Source organism: Carassius auratus, unplaced genomic scaffold, assembly GCF_003368295.1.
Source record: "Carassius auratus strain Wakin unplaced genomic scaffold, ASM336829v1 scaf_tig00014537, whole genome shotgun sequence".
Lineage (NCBI taxonomy): Eukaryota > Metazoa > Chordata > Actinopteri > Cypriniformes > Cyprinidae > Carassius > Carassius auratus.
In genome coordinates this window covers 50,573-60,000 of record NW_020524505.1, presented here as the reverse complement: position 1 = coordinate 60,000, position 9,428 = coordinate 50,573, and positions in this window count along the sequence as shown.

The window sequence follows — 9,428 nt, the reverse complement described above, 5'->3', positions numbered from 1 at the left end:
TGAATACTGTACACTTGTACACTGCAAGTGCACTGTTGAACATGCATGCTTGCATTGCTTCTGTGAGAAAAGTACTTCATATTTAAGATTCCTAAAGAGTTATGTTATAATTTCTGTGCTTAAGGTAGCTGTTATAAACAGGTCAACAGTTAAACTAACTCTAACATATTCAGACGTTCGCTTCCGCGTGACATTTGTTGACCTGAAGGTGAAAACCGAGTGTAGAAGACACTATAGCGCCTCCTGTGGTGATGTATATGTGTTTGGATTCACATACTTGCATATTTACACACAGTAAATCCAGAAACAATGTAATATTGCTAAACAGATGACAAATACGAGTTTTCATTATGATGCTGTAATGAAGCATTAGTGCATTCAGAAATGCTGTAAGGAAACAACACAGTCCTTATGCAACACATTCAAGCCTTCGCTTGTTATGGAACATCTGAACAAGACTGAACATGCTCTTTTCAGACGTTCCCCAGGTAGCGTTTATCTCTGCATGATCTGAAACAGATGGTCTGGTGACTTCCTAATTGATGAAGGACATTGCACAACATATATGGTTATTGCATGCCTTCCGTTGCCTACATGGAGAGTGAATATAGTAAATAGTATAAATAGTGTAATGGTATAATAATAAAATTATTACAAAATCAAAAAAAAGTGTTGCCAATGCACGAATATCCCTCAAATTAATACAAACCAAAAAAAGGAAGGAAATTGTTAACACAAAAATGCTTATTTGCTGGAAATTCACTCACTCTCAGTTCATCCAAGATTAGGATGAGTTTGTTTCTTCATCAGATTTGGAGAAATGTAGCATTGCATCACTTGCTCACCAATGGATGTGAATGGGTGCCGTCAGAATGAGAGTCCAAACAGCTAATAAAAACATCATCCAAGATTAGGATGAGTTTGTTTCTTCATCAGATTTGGAGAAATGTAGCATTGCATCACTTGCTCACCAATGGATGTGAATGGGTGCCGTCAGAATGAGAGTCCAAACAGCTGATAAAAACATCATCCAAGATGTAGATTAGTTTGTTTCTTCATCAGATTTGGAGAAATGTAGCATTGTATCACTTGCTCACCAATGGATGTGAATGGGTGCCGTCAGAATGAGAGTCCAAACAGCAGAAAAAAAAACCATCCAAGATGTAGATGAGTTTGTTTCTTCATCAGATTTGGAGAAATGTAGCATTGCATCACTCGCTCACTAATGGATGTGAATGGGTGCCGTCAGAATGAGAGTCCAAACAGCTGAAAAAAAACCATCCAAGATGTAGATGAGTTTGTTTCTTCATCAGATTTGGAGAAATGTAGCATTGCATCACTCGCTCACCAATGGATGTGAATGGGTGCCGTCAGATTGAGAGTCCATACAGCTGATAAAAACATCACAATAATCCACAGCACTCCAGTCCATCAGTTAATTTCTTGTGAAACGAAAAGCTGCACCTTTGTAAGAAACCAAACTATAAAGATCTGTTTAACTTCAACCCATTGCGTCTGGCTAAAATATGAGTTCATAATCCATAAAATCGCTTCCTCCAGTGAAAATCTCTTTCTCATCAAAATCCTAACACATATTTGTTTAGAATAATTTTGACTTGTAAACAGTGCTTGATTTATGCAGATTTCTCTTTGATTCAGACGAGATGACTTTTGGACTGGAGAAACCAAGACTATGGATCATGAACTATTTTAGCCTGAAGCAGCATTTTGACATTAAAAACACCTTAATGATGGATTCATTTCTTACAAACATGATGAAGCATTATGCACGATGAAGGGTGGATTCAATCATTTGGGTCAATGGAAGCGAAACAGCCATAAGGCCATTGTTTTCTACAATTACCTTCATATAAGTGTCTGGTTTACAGCCTGCATTAGTGTTTCCACCAGCATGCAATAATGTGCAGTTTTTGCATGCCACCGAGTAACTCAGACAAACGAATCTATTGTGCCTGTTGTTCTGCTATTATAATATGTATACCTGCATGTCATTATCTCCATTAGGAACACGCTGACCAGGACAAAACCACAAAGAGATTATTATTTCCAAGAACATTCTCCAAAACAATGCACTCAAGCCATATTCAACAGAAGCGTATGTGGATGGGATAATCGAATGCTTTTCAAATTGGAAAATCAGGGGAATGAGAAAACACTGGTATTACGTGCAGCACTTAGTTAAATCTCAGGCAAGAAAAGATGCGATTCCAGCCATTCCTGATGACCCTAAATGAGCTTCCCATCCGGAGAAAGGGCTGACTGGAGTTTTAAAAGCATTAGGTATTGACATGTATAACAGATCGTAAACGATTTAAAGGATGATCTAATCATCAGGATATCTGAAGCTCTTGAAGAGTGATTATAATTCATTTGACATATGAAGTGCACATTAGGGTTATTTACGTTATCCAAAAATAGACGTTTTTACACAATTTATATAAAGAGAGAGAAAGAGAGATGCGCAATATAACAGACATACATACATACAATAATTACGCATTGGTATATTAATGCAGTATATGGGTGTTATTAATATAAATAATATTTTATACAATATTATGCACATATATTACAACACATTATTATATATTTCTTAATAATTTCATGTTTACAAGAATAATTTTTACAATTTTCTTTTACATAAATAATGAAAAAAAAATTATTAGTTTTCTAGATGTGTCTATCTATCTATCTATCTTAATATGTTAAGTAAATGTAAACTGTATTATAATATTAGTAACAATATAAATAATAATCGCATATAAAATGTCAAATAGGTGAAATAAAACAATCATCACATATGTGTTTGATATGAATATTAAGAATGACTCAAATGAATATGTCACAATGACTCATGCAGCTGTAACCAACTCTTTTCAGAAACACATTCCTCGTCGAGCTGAAGAACTACAGGGATTAGATCTGGGCTAAACAGCACTTACACAGCTTCACTTTTCATTGTGCTGAATCAGCAAACAGGAAAACTTTAGGAGGCTTTGAGGGCGCTGCTTCCCTCTCCTGCCTCAAGTGTGGGTGAACTCGGTGAACTTTGGGCGCGTGCCAGTTCAGCCAAATTAACAGCCCAACCTGACAATACGAGGATGAATGAAGCGCACAGGCTGCATTTTACCCTGCACTGGACAATTAAGAAACAAAACTCCTTTACAAGCCAACAAGCGTAAACAATAAGTGAAGTCGTCTATTTGGCAAGCGCTTTCTGTCTGGTGCGTAATTGTCTGAGTATATAATACACAGTGAGTCCTGAGCTTTCCTTAATAACATTAGACAACACAAGTCCATTAACCTGCAGACAACAATACTGTTCAGACAAAAACATGTCTTCTGAACCTTTAGCAGAAACATATGAAGAGTTTTGAAGGAAACTCTATCGATCTAATAAATGATATCTAAATAAATATATAGATAACTAGCTATTATTAAATAAATTACAAAATTATGTTTATTAAATAAGTTATATAACAACATATATGAAACAGATAAATTATATATGAATAAATTAAATGGCAACTAATTCAAACAAATAAATTATACAACTAAGTAAATAAATTACAATATTTAAACAATAAATTATATAATTATCTATTAAAAAATTATATAACAACTGACTACTTATGAAATAACTAAATAACTAAATCATTATTAATGATGAACATTATATATCTAACTAACTAACTAACTAACTAACTAACTAACTAACTAACTAACTAACATTCTACCTATGGAATAAATAAAACCAAAATAAACACATTATACAACAAACTAGCTAGCTAACTATATAACTAGCCAATTAATTAACTATGGTATAATAATAATTCATTAAACTATGTATGAAATAAACATATTATACAACTAACCAGCTAGTTAACTGTCTAATTAACTAGCTAACTAACTAGGGAATAAGCAATAACTTATAAAACTATGTATGAAATAAATACATTATATAACTCATTAACTAATTAACTAATTAACTTACTAACTAACTTACCTACTAACTATAATAATAAATAATAACAACTAACAAAAAACCATTAAATAAACTCATTATGTAACTAGCTAATTAATTAGCTCACTAACTAACTATGGAATAAATAATAACTAATAAAGCTCTATGAAATAAACACATTGTATAACTAACTAACTAACTAACTAACAATATACCTATGGAATAAACAATAACTATTATTATATTTAGTAAATATACGCATTATATAACTAACTAACTAACTTTTGAATGAATAGTACCTTGTAAGCCATATATAGCTAACTAACTACCAATGGAATAAATAATTACTTATAAAACTATCAATGAAATAAACACATGTGGTTTTATTAACAAAGTTCGGGAGGAGCACGATCAGATAATCATCCAATCTGGCACAGGTGCATCTCGTTTAGCTAATCATCTTAAATAGCACGCAAGCGTATATATATATATATCCAGTCTTCCTACCTCCTGTCCCAATGAAATGAAATTATATAACTAACTAAACTAACTAACTAGCTATAGAATAAAAATAAACTTAGAAAACTGTCTATTTAATAAACACATTATATAACAAACTAAAGAATAAAATTAATCAATTATATAATTCAAAAATAATAATAATTAATTAATCAATTAAGTGGAAAAACTATAGTATATGTTTGTGATGTTTTTTTTTAAAGGAAAGATGAAAATCTTCCTCTTGGCTGCAGCTCACAAACTAGTGTGTGTGTGTGTGTGTGTATGTGTGTGTGTGTGTGTGTGTGTGTGTGTGTGTGTGTGTGTGTGTGTGTGTGTGCGTGTGTGTGTGTGTGTGAGTGTGTGTGTGTGTGTGTGTGTGTGTGTGTGTGTGCGTGTGTGTGTGTGTGTGTGTGTGTGTGTGTGTGTGTGTGTGCGTGTGTGTGTGTGTGTGTGAGTGTGTGTGTGTGTGTGTGTGTGTGTGTGTGTGTGTGTGTGTGTGTGTGTGAGAGAGAGAGAGATTTGTGCCAAACCACTACCCTCTTATTACCATGATTTCACTTCTCCAGAGTGGCTCTACTGTGGCTCATCAACCCCCTCCACACACACACACACACACACACACACACACACACACACACACACACACACACACGCACACAGGGACACACACACACACAGGGACACACACACACACACACACACACACACCCTGCCATTATGGCTTCTCTCGATGAACTGGCCTGGGTCATAAAGTCCAAAGCTTTTTACCACATCATCACATTCTCTCATACAACATCCCAAATGTGTGTCACCAGCTCTTCTCTGTTCTGATTGGCCGACACGATCGTCTCAGGCAGCGGTGAAGATTCAGCGCTTTCGGTTCCGGAGAGTGAATCTGAACTGAATCTGGTCATAACAAACATCTACATTTTTCAAAAATGCACCAAAAACTTGCTTCTCTGACAAATTATTTGTATTTAAATTGGAATAGGTAAATTTCCCATTTGCTGCTTCAGATCATCCACAACCGTAAACGACACTAAAATAGAAAAAGAGAGAAATGTAAATGTTCTTCATCCTAAATAACCCACCGATTCCTCTTGTAAGAAAGACAACAGTCCAGTCATGTGACTCGGACACAAAGACAGAAGCTCCGCCCCCTGCTCGTATGTGGCGGCCACAGGTCTCGTTAAACACACACACACACACACACACTGGCTGTTATTGTTGTCGTGGCTCGAGGGTGGAGTCAGGATCGGGTTTCCCTGCGTCTTGCTCAGTGTTTCGTGACGGTTCTATAGAGAGAGAGGAGGCCTGGCCTTGAATGTGTTGTTGAAGTGAAGTAATGCAGTGTAACACAAGGAGTGGTAAACCACAGCGAGCCAACACACACACACACACACACACACACACACACACAAACCCAGAGAGACGGCAGTGTGCAAGACACTTTCATGTATTTGTGTATGAGCTTTGTGAAATGAAAAAAAAAGAGGTCTGTTTTGGAAAGAGTAGTAGTGTTTTGGAAAGTCTTGTGGGGCCCTGAAACTTCCTTCTGTTTTGTTCTGGTTTCTAAATGACTTTACGTTAGAAAACATTCATGAAACCACCTCTTAACTCAAGCTTAATCATGTATGAAATCAATTAAATCTTTTTCCCAAATTACATTCAATTTTTTCCCCCAGCTAATTATTTTTCTAACTATTTTTTTTTCTTTTAATTAAATTTTTCTTCTTATTAATTTTTTGTATACTCAATTTTAATAGTTACATTAAATGTTAGTAATCAAAATGCATGTTTAATTAACTAAAATCATGAAATCATCAACAAAATAAAAATTTTAAGACCCTACAAAATGCATTTTATATTTTCCTATTTCTGTGTTTTTTATTTATTTAAATTTTTCTGGATTCCATTTTAATGGTTTAATAACATTTTACTAATTTAAAAACATGTCTAATTAATACTTTTTTTCAATAACAGGGGCGTATGAAATGTTGTTGTTATTGTTTTTCTTTGTTTTGTCTTTTTTTGCCATTAAAATTAATTGAATTTATGCTTTGATCACCTCGATTAAACACGCCCCCACATGTCTACATCACTATGTGGAAATATTTGCATAATGCCTACAATAATGTACAGTATTTGAAAAATTATGTGTTTTTTGAACATTAAAGCATGTCAACATGTTCTGTTGCACCAAATAAAAAAAAAATATCATATGACCCCTTAAAAAACATTGAAGGAAAAAAAACTATTACTATTGTTATTATTTTGTGGTTTAATATTCACAGACATTGATGCATATGGGATCTAAAGAGTTTCTGTGAACGCTGACAAAAATAAGTACATAAAATGCAATGCAAAAACTGTAAAAAAAAAAAAAAATGCAGCAAGAAAATATAATAATTAATAAAAATTAAATAATAAAATTGAAAAAAGACTAAAATTGAAAAAGAAAATCAAATAGAAAAATGGAATACTAAGATAAAATAAAATATCCAAAAAAAGATTAATGTAATAATTTAAAAATGCATATAAAATGCATAAAAAAATAATAAAATAAAATACAATCTACAAATAACAATTTAAAAAATAAGAAAAACATTTGATGAAAAATTTTTCCACTTAAAAACAATAACATAAATTGCAATAAGAGAAAAGAATTGCTAAAATCTATAATACATATCAAATGCAATAAGCAATAAAAATAAAATGCATTAAGACTATAAAATATCTATAAAAAAGGAGAGAATAAAATAAAAACACTAAAATAAAATGCAAAAGTGAAACCATTTAAAATCATAAAATAAAATGCATTAAGAGAACAAAATATAACTTAAAAATAAGACAAAAACGTAACAGACAAAAACTCAATAATATATATATATGTGTATTTGTGTGTATGTATACAAAGATCAGAAAACCTAAATGGGTCTTTTCAATTCAGTTCTAATCAGCACAGACTCCAAAATCTCTTTGTAATTATTCTTTAAATACTTCATTTTAACCTCTGTACTTCTGTTGTGCTTTCTCTGACGTCTCGAAGCTGTCAGAAAGAGATCACAAAACAATGAAAGGCGAGAAGCACATATGATGGTCTTGTCTCTGTACTGAAACAGCTCTCACAGACACTGTGGTCGAGTCCTGCCGAGGTAATTACCAGACGTTTACTGTACTCTGCCAGACTGATAACCTCCGATTCAGATTTACTGACCCACAGTCTGGGCAGAGCAAGACATGCATGAGTCCCAGAACCTCAGAAGGATGTGTAGCAGATTGTCTAATGTCAGCCCAGTTTCCTTTCTTTGTCCAGTCCTGAAGAATAAATCTGCAGCCAAACACATGAATCAAAGTGGAGTGGCGTGGATCGTGAATGGACACACGACGAGCCAAAACACAGTCATTCCTCACGGCTTTTACTAACGCTTCCTGCCATTGTGTTCTTCTGAGGACTCTTAAAGAACAGAGCCGCTCAGCAAAACTCATGAAGCAACATAAAAATAATCAGAATATAAAATAAGAAGAAAACAAATGAAAATGGAGAAACTAATGGAGAAAAAGAAAAAAAGAAAAAAAAGAAAATCAACATCAAACATGAAACACGAAGCATTAAAATAAAATAATTAAAAATAAGAAAATTAAATACATTAAGAGAATGAAAAAAAGTGCAATATGAAAATAATTTAAATAAAAACTAAAATGCCGTGAGAGAATAAAATTATAAAAAAAAAAATTACTTAACAAGTAACATGTACAGAAATAAGAAAAATGAAATAAAAAGCAATAGCAGTAAAGTAACAAAAAACAAAATGCAATAAAAAAATACAAAAAATAAAATGCAATATGAAAATAAAATAATAATAAATGAACTAAGAGAATAAAATAATTTAAAATATAATACAATTAAATTAAAATTAAAATGGAGAAACTGAAAATGGAGCTCTCACAGCAGAAGGAAAAAAAATATATAAATGAAATAAAAAATTATAGATAAAAATAGTACATGATATAGTAATGTATTAATCTAAAAATAGATTAAAAAAATAGTTAAAAGAAATAAGAAAATTCAAACATAAAACTTAAAAAAATTAGAAAAAAATAAAGTAAGAGAATGAAATTAAAATATATAAAATCAAACGCAATATATAATAACATTTACGCTTCTGAGGATTGTTTTTGAAGCCAAAAGTAGGCGGAGCCGGCCATCACCATCTTGGCAGAGCGTCACGCCCAGATAATCGAAAATGGACAAAAAGGCGGGAGTTGGTTGCTGAAGCCACGCCCACTTAGCTCCACCTGTCACTCAAGTGGCCACGCCCTTAATTATGCAGAACTTTAAGGCTTAAAAATATTCACCACCCTCAAAATCATGAAGGGCAAAATTATCTATATCAACCAAAATAACTTTTTAAATCAGACTGTAAACATGTTTTTTTTCTCTCTCTCTGCTGTAAAAATGGGCATTTCTGACACAATGGGTGGCGACTTAGTTTATTTTTTCTCAGCGAGTGAAAAGAGCTCCAAAAACAGAGTCAGGAATTCTCCGATTCTCTGTAGTGAACACAGACAGAACGCATCTCGTCTGATTAAATTAAAGGACTGGAACTAACATGTGTTTGTAAAGGCATGAATAATGAACCCTCCTGACTGATTATACAACACGCACAAATACACTGAGCTGAGAATGAATTATTATCAAATTAAAGATTGATAGACAGACAGACAGAATGAACAGACAGGCAATTATGGAAAAGAGTTTAGTATATATCCTTATCCAGAATGACTAGACAGGTCAGGTAATGTAAAGGTCAAAAGGTCAAATCCAAACTTCAGTGCCACGTATGAGGAAGCTCAGCACGATCCACACATGCATCTTTCAGGTTGTACAGGAACAATAAACCAAAAAAACACTGAGTCCTTCGACTTAACCGCCTCGAAC